This window comes from Palaemon carinicauda, chromosome 5, assembly GCF_036898095.1.
Source record: "Palaemon carinicauda isolate YSFRI2023 chromosome 5, ASM3689809v2, whole genome shotgun sequence".
In the NCBI taxonomy this organism is placed as follows: domain Eukaryota; kingdom Metazoa; phylum Arthropoda; class Malacostraca; order Decapoda; family Palaemonidae; genus Palaemon; species Palaemon carinicauda.
The window spans coordinates 6,275,306-6,282,041 of NC_090729.1; positions in this window are offsets into that span (position 1 = coordinate 6,275,306).

The following is a 6,736-nucleotide window of genomic DNA, read 5'->3' on the forward strand; positions in this document are numbered from 1 at the left end:
GATATAATACTGTTTTCATTTCACGCAGGGAACTAAATTCTGCGCGCAAGTTAGGTTTTCATTTTAAAACATCCGAATTGTTGGTCATAAAACTGTTGGTTGCTGATGAGAATTAATTGTCATTATATATATATATATATATATATATATATATATATATATATATATATATATATATATGTATGTATGTATATGTATATATATACATACATATATATATATATATATATATATATATATATATATATATATATATATATATATATATATATATATATATATATACACACACATATATACATATATATATATATATATATATATATATATATATATATATATATATATATATATATATATATATATACACACACATATATACATATATATATATATATATATATATATATATATATATATATATATATATATATATATATATATATGTATGTATATATATATATATATATATATATATATATATATATATATATATATATATATATATATATATATATATATATATATATATATATATATATATGAATATTTTATTTTTATCAATATAAGGTGTTTTGTAGATCTACTTGTATTTGTAGAACCAATTGTAGAAATGAAAACTTTCAGCTGAACGGCAACGACTGAACGTTATAGAAACCAATGTGAAAAGGGATTATATTCACAAAGACTAAAATTTCTTAAACTCTTTATATTAAAAAGTGGTACATATTTCTCTTTTGCTGTCAAGATTTATATGGATGGAGATATTACTATTTAAAGAAAGCATAAAAAGAATTATTGGATGAGTGAGTTTATTTTGAATCTCGAATTAAATCTGCCATGTGTAAAGTTTAATATACGATCTTTTTTATGTAGAGAGAGAGAGAGAGAGAGAGAGAGAGAGAGAGAGAGAGAGAGGAGAGAGAGAGAGAGAGAGAGAGAGAGAGAGATACTTTATCCGATCTGGTCGAGAATCTGTTGAGAAAGAAAACCCATTATTTTCCATTTTGGGTAATATGACCCTCACAAATTCTCTGCGAATAAAAAAAATAAAACACTAATACGCTTCCGCGTGGAGACTTGAAACCTATTCGTGTTAAACCTCAGATTAATGCTTTTTTAAATCTGTTAATCCTCTTTATATATCAGGGTATAAAATACATACAAAAATGTATTTGCTTTCAGATCGATATGTATTACGTATTTCGATAACAGAATTAAAAGAACTTAGCATTATCATAACAGGTTGAACAACAATAGATGTCAAAAAATGGATAAAATGGAAGTTTTGTGTAATGTAGCAGATGTCTTCAGAAAAGCTTTTCCCCTTTATAAAAGTAACACAACATGTCAGACTTAAGACGTATCCTATATTCAGATTTAATTTGTGGCGTCAACGAATGTCAGTCGCGTTGAGAATGGGAGACAGATCTCCGTGATAATTTTTTACTCGTCGGATGATCATTTTTTTTTTCCCAAAAGAGCCTGGGATCTAGGTAATGGATTCGTAACTCTATTCGTTTTCTTGTTTTTTTTTTCTTTTTTTTCGAGCAATTCTGAGACTTCAAGTGTTACATGGTATTTTCATATTCAACCAAAAAGTTCATATATCTTTTTTTTAATTTTCATTATCTTTCATTTGATTTTGAAACCATATTGGATAGTTCCTTATTAGAATACATCAAATACCTTTTTGAGACTCAAAGGGTTTAATCAAAAAAGGTTGTGACCTAAAATACTCTGTAAAAAAAAAGACAAAATAAAAAAAAAAATAATATTATTCCATCAAAAGTCGCTTAGTCAAAATCAGACCCAGTTCCATTCACAAACCTAAAATCCTTTATCAGATCTTTCGATCTTAAACTCGACTACAGAAGTGTTGGAGGTTTCTTTTTCTTCACGTTATTCGATGCGAATTTCTTATTCCCGTAATTGTTTCCAAAGCAGTTTGGAAGATTAGATAAAATATAACAGTCTATGTAAATAGTGTGGTCAAAGTATATAGCCCAATGGAAACAAAAGAGATAGGATTTTATTTCTAGCTCAGGTTTTACATTGTTTATCACCTAGATCAGGCAATAATTATTCATTATATCTTACATTATTTCTTTCTAATCTCAGTTAGTCAAACCTGAAATGTGGAGGTTTTTATAATCAAGTAACTCCAAAGCAAAAAAAATCTAGAAAACGATTTAATAGAAAATGATCATTTATCACCAGTAAACAGGAATTTCCTAATTTCAAATTTTAAATCACAGGTACTTCTTCCTTGGAAATAACAATGACCCAAAATGGAATCATATATTATACATTATATGATTCGACCCCGGTACAAATTGAATCTACGTCTTTGGATCTTAGTACAGAAGAAGAAGAAACAAGTGACTTATTTGTTCGTTTATCAGAGATGTGATTTGATTTTCGTTCTGGGGTCTACATTCAGGAATGAGAAACAAGAATAAGTGCCAGGGATTCTGTCATGAAGATAATGGAACTGAATTGCATTTTGATTTCTTCTTAACAACCAACACCCCCCCCCCTCCCTTTTTCGAAGTAAATAAAGAAAAACTGTCAATTATGACTATTTTCAATCGATTATTTTCACCAATATTTCATTTGGATTTCATTCGGTCTTTCACCTTTGTATTGGCATTTACATTTGAAAGTTGCCGAAACTGTTAATATCATTTTGAAAATTACAATATATCTTATAGCACGGCATGAAAGAAGGTGAATTTCATAATTCTAAAAAAAAAAAAAAAAAAAAATATAAATGTTTCATCTCTTATTTTCATTATTATGAAGGAATACGCCGTCTTGAAATATGAAAAATAGCGAGGCAATTTACATCTGAATTTTATTCTGATTTGACACGAATCCTCGGTGTAGCAAACAAAGTAAAATGGACACTATGTTATCAAGAAGCCAATCAAAAAGAAATTACTGTTGGGATATGAAGGTCTTTTTTATTCCGGAAATTATAAGGAACTACTTGTCAAAAGTCACATCACTCACCATCCACGAAGAGTTATGAAAGGAAAGAATATTGCACCAAAGAAAAGGCTTCGCATTATAATGCCTTTTATATTAAGGTTGAGCTGCCAGTTTCAGTTTCTAGTCAATCGATTTGCTCTCTTTATCATAGTGATAAAAAAGTTTGTATGATATTGCCTTGTAAACTTCGATATGTTTGCTTCTTCATTTGAACTTTGTTGTTACAATTCATCTCTCATTTCTATAGAAAGACATTTGCTTAGAAATTATTAGCTGTATCTCAAAATATTTCTAAAGTTTATAACAATTAGAAAAATATCATATATATATATGTAAAGTGTATATATATATATATATATATATATATATATATATATATATATATATATATAATATATATATATATATATATATATATATATATATATATATACGTATATATGTAAATATTCATATATATATATATATATATATATATATATATATATATATATATATATATAGATATATATATATATATATATATATATATATATATATATATATATATATATGTATGTATATATATATATATAAATATATATATATATATATATATATATATATATATATATATATATATATATATATATATAAATACACGCATACACACATGTATATATATGTATATATATATATATATATATATATATATATATATATATATATATATATATATATATATATATATATATATATATAAAAGATATATATATATATATATATATATATATATATATATATATATATATATATATATATATATATATATATATATATATATATATATATATATATGTATGTATGTATGTAGTTCACTATGAACTTGTTGAGTGGCGACAAGTCCAGAATGACTCTGAGTTTTTCTGAGTCCTTCTTTAGAACACAAAACAGCCTTCCTTGGAATTTGATGGACTTAACTTTTCGGATTACTCTTTTCTCTAAGAGTTCTCGGACATATTCTTCCAGAACAGGGGTAGAGTGTTGGAAGAACTGAGGAAATTGAGGTGGAGGACTGCTCCAGCTCCAACCTAGCTCATTCTTTATTAGGCTGTGGGCCCAGGGATCGAAGGTCCAACGATCCTTAAATAAATGTAGTCTCCCTCCTACTGGAAGCATCTCACTTCTGCTGTTGTGGACCTGAGGCTTTGCCTCCTTGACCGCGTCCTCCCCTGAATCCCCTTCTCCTTGAATGGTGTCTAGAAGAACCTCCTGGGTTAGGAACCGGCGACTGTGTCGCTACCTGTTGAGGTACCAACTGGTACGTGGTTGGAGGTTGTGCCACTATCTGAGGCACCGTGGCCGCAGGAAGTTGCTGTTGTTGCTGTCGGTAGGGCTTAGCCGGCGGAGAGGATAGCCTAGGCCTTTTGGTCTTCTTCTTGGGTTGGAGACCCTCATCTGGGGAAGACTTTCTCTTAAGATTTAAGCCCCACTTTTTGAGAAGGTTCATATTCTCCGTGGTGGCTTGTCTACTACCTCTTTAACCACTTCGTTGGGAAAGAGGTCCTTACCCCAGATGCAAGAGGAGATCAGCTTCCTCGGTTCGTGCCTCACCATCAACCGAAGCAAACACGAACTCTCTACAGGCTTTCCTAGCTTTAATAAAGCTATAGAGATCCTTCGAATCTGTGGCCAGATGGGTTTTGGCCACTACCATGAACATGTCCTGGTACTTGGCGTCATTTGCCATCGTTTCCAATATCGTTTGCAATGACATCTATGCCGCAAGTCTTTCTTTCGTCTCTTGCTCTCTGCACAAGAGAAACTCCGACACCTTTGGAAGTTCCTCACCAAACTGATGTTCGGCAATATCAGCTTCCAGCTTCCCGACTGAGAAAGTAAGGTGGACGTTCTTCCAGTCTTTTTGGTCCAAGGGTAAGGTCAGGGATAACGGCTTGCATTCCTCCAAGGAAGGGCATGGTTTCCCTGCCTCCGCCGCCTTCAAGGCTGCCTTATATCCCTTTTCCATGAAGGGAAAGGCTCTGGTTGGAGAGGCCGCAAAGGAGGGAAGCTTCTTACTCAAGGTGGGTACCTTTGAGTTTTTGAAGCCCCTCTCTTTCATCGAGCTCGCTAGTAACGCCTGTGCTTTACTATGGTCAAGGACTATGACCTCCTTCGGCTCCGTCTCCTTCTTTGAGGCTGGCTCCTTCCAAAGACGGACATAGCAGTCTGGGTAAGAGTCTTTGTTGTGCCAAAATTCCACATCTTCCAAGGGAATTGAGCCCAACTTTGCCGATATAACAATCTTCCTGGTTGTCATTGGCATGTGTTCGGCATACCTCCAAGGATTGGTTTCCGAGCACAAAGGAAGATCCTCCACGTTGAGTCGTTTCTAGGGCCCACGTGATGCTGAGAGTCTACGTATCACCAGTTTCATCGCAGCTTCCTTTTCATCATTCTTCTTTTGTATTTGTTGAATCATCTCAACAATAGAAGAAAGAGTCCTTCCCAGATCACCTGGGATAGCCGACAATGTAGAGGGAACAGGTTCCGGGGCCGGAACCGATGTAACTGACACCCCGTCGATTTCTTCCTCTTCTATTACTGGAGCCTTTGTCAGCTCCTCCTCCTGACCTTCTCCCAGAGGGTCCTTCTCTGTATAATCCGACACTTCTGACATCCTATCGTCCAATTGGATGTCTTGAAGGGCGGCCGAGACTTCAGAATCTACCGGATTTTGACAGTTGGTATCTCCTCCTGAAGCTGAGGAATGACTGCATCAGACGATGCTTTAGGGAAAAGGTAGGCCCTCATCCTCTTGTTTGGAAGGTAGGGGCCTGAAGTGTTCTTCTGAAAACCCCTCAATCAGGTTCGCAACTTTTCCCTAGCAGCATCCCCTGACTCCGCTGACTTAGGGATGTCAAATGCCTCGGTAATCAGGTTAGAACATATGATACATACACGAGGGTCCCAATACCGGAGATCACCTTTGGAGGCTGCGCATGCTGCGTGCCTCCTGCATAACTCATGTCCATAGAAGTTCTTGCTGCGGACATTGAAGAACATACTCCCGCACTTCGGATGGTCCTCCTGTAAAGAGAAGAAAATCCATGAGTATCAAGTGAATGCTTTTCACTTATTGTTAATACATGGAGGTTATACAGTAAAGCTAGTAAGGGAAGAAGGAAAAACACATACTTGTATTTCCTGCCCAGCCAATTACTGTAACCTCCCAAAATATTAAAACTAAGGTTAATTCTCATTCTAGAATACCTTATATATTTTCCTAAGCGTAAAGTTAAAGTGTAGCTCACACCTTGAAATAAAGTTTTAATATACGGGATAGAATGAATACAGAAAGAACTCACTTTCTTTTAATTGTACGGTCTCAACAAAAGGTTGTTCAAGATAACATTAAGTATGTTGAAAGAACTTTAGTGTTACAACAAACTCTGTACTATAGTTTTATTAATGCAGTGTGTACTACACCACAAATATAGTAAATACTGTACATTGCATGCTGCCGTGCGTACCGACACGTTACATTTACCCCTGTATAGTTCAAAGGTATGCTACCTTTAACTAATAGGCGGCAGGTCACTGGTTTGCAACTGAAAACACTAGCACCCGACTGCCGGCCGCTAATCGTAGTGGTCGGCAGATCTCGGGATGTGTTTCTACTGCCGGCAGGCAAAGGTAGCGATACCCATGTCGGCCGGCAGTGACTAAGAAACAGAGAACCTCCACCTACCCGGCTGCTGGC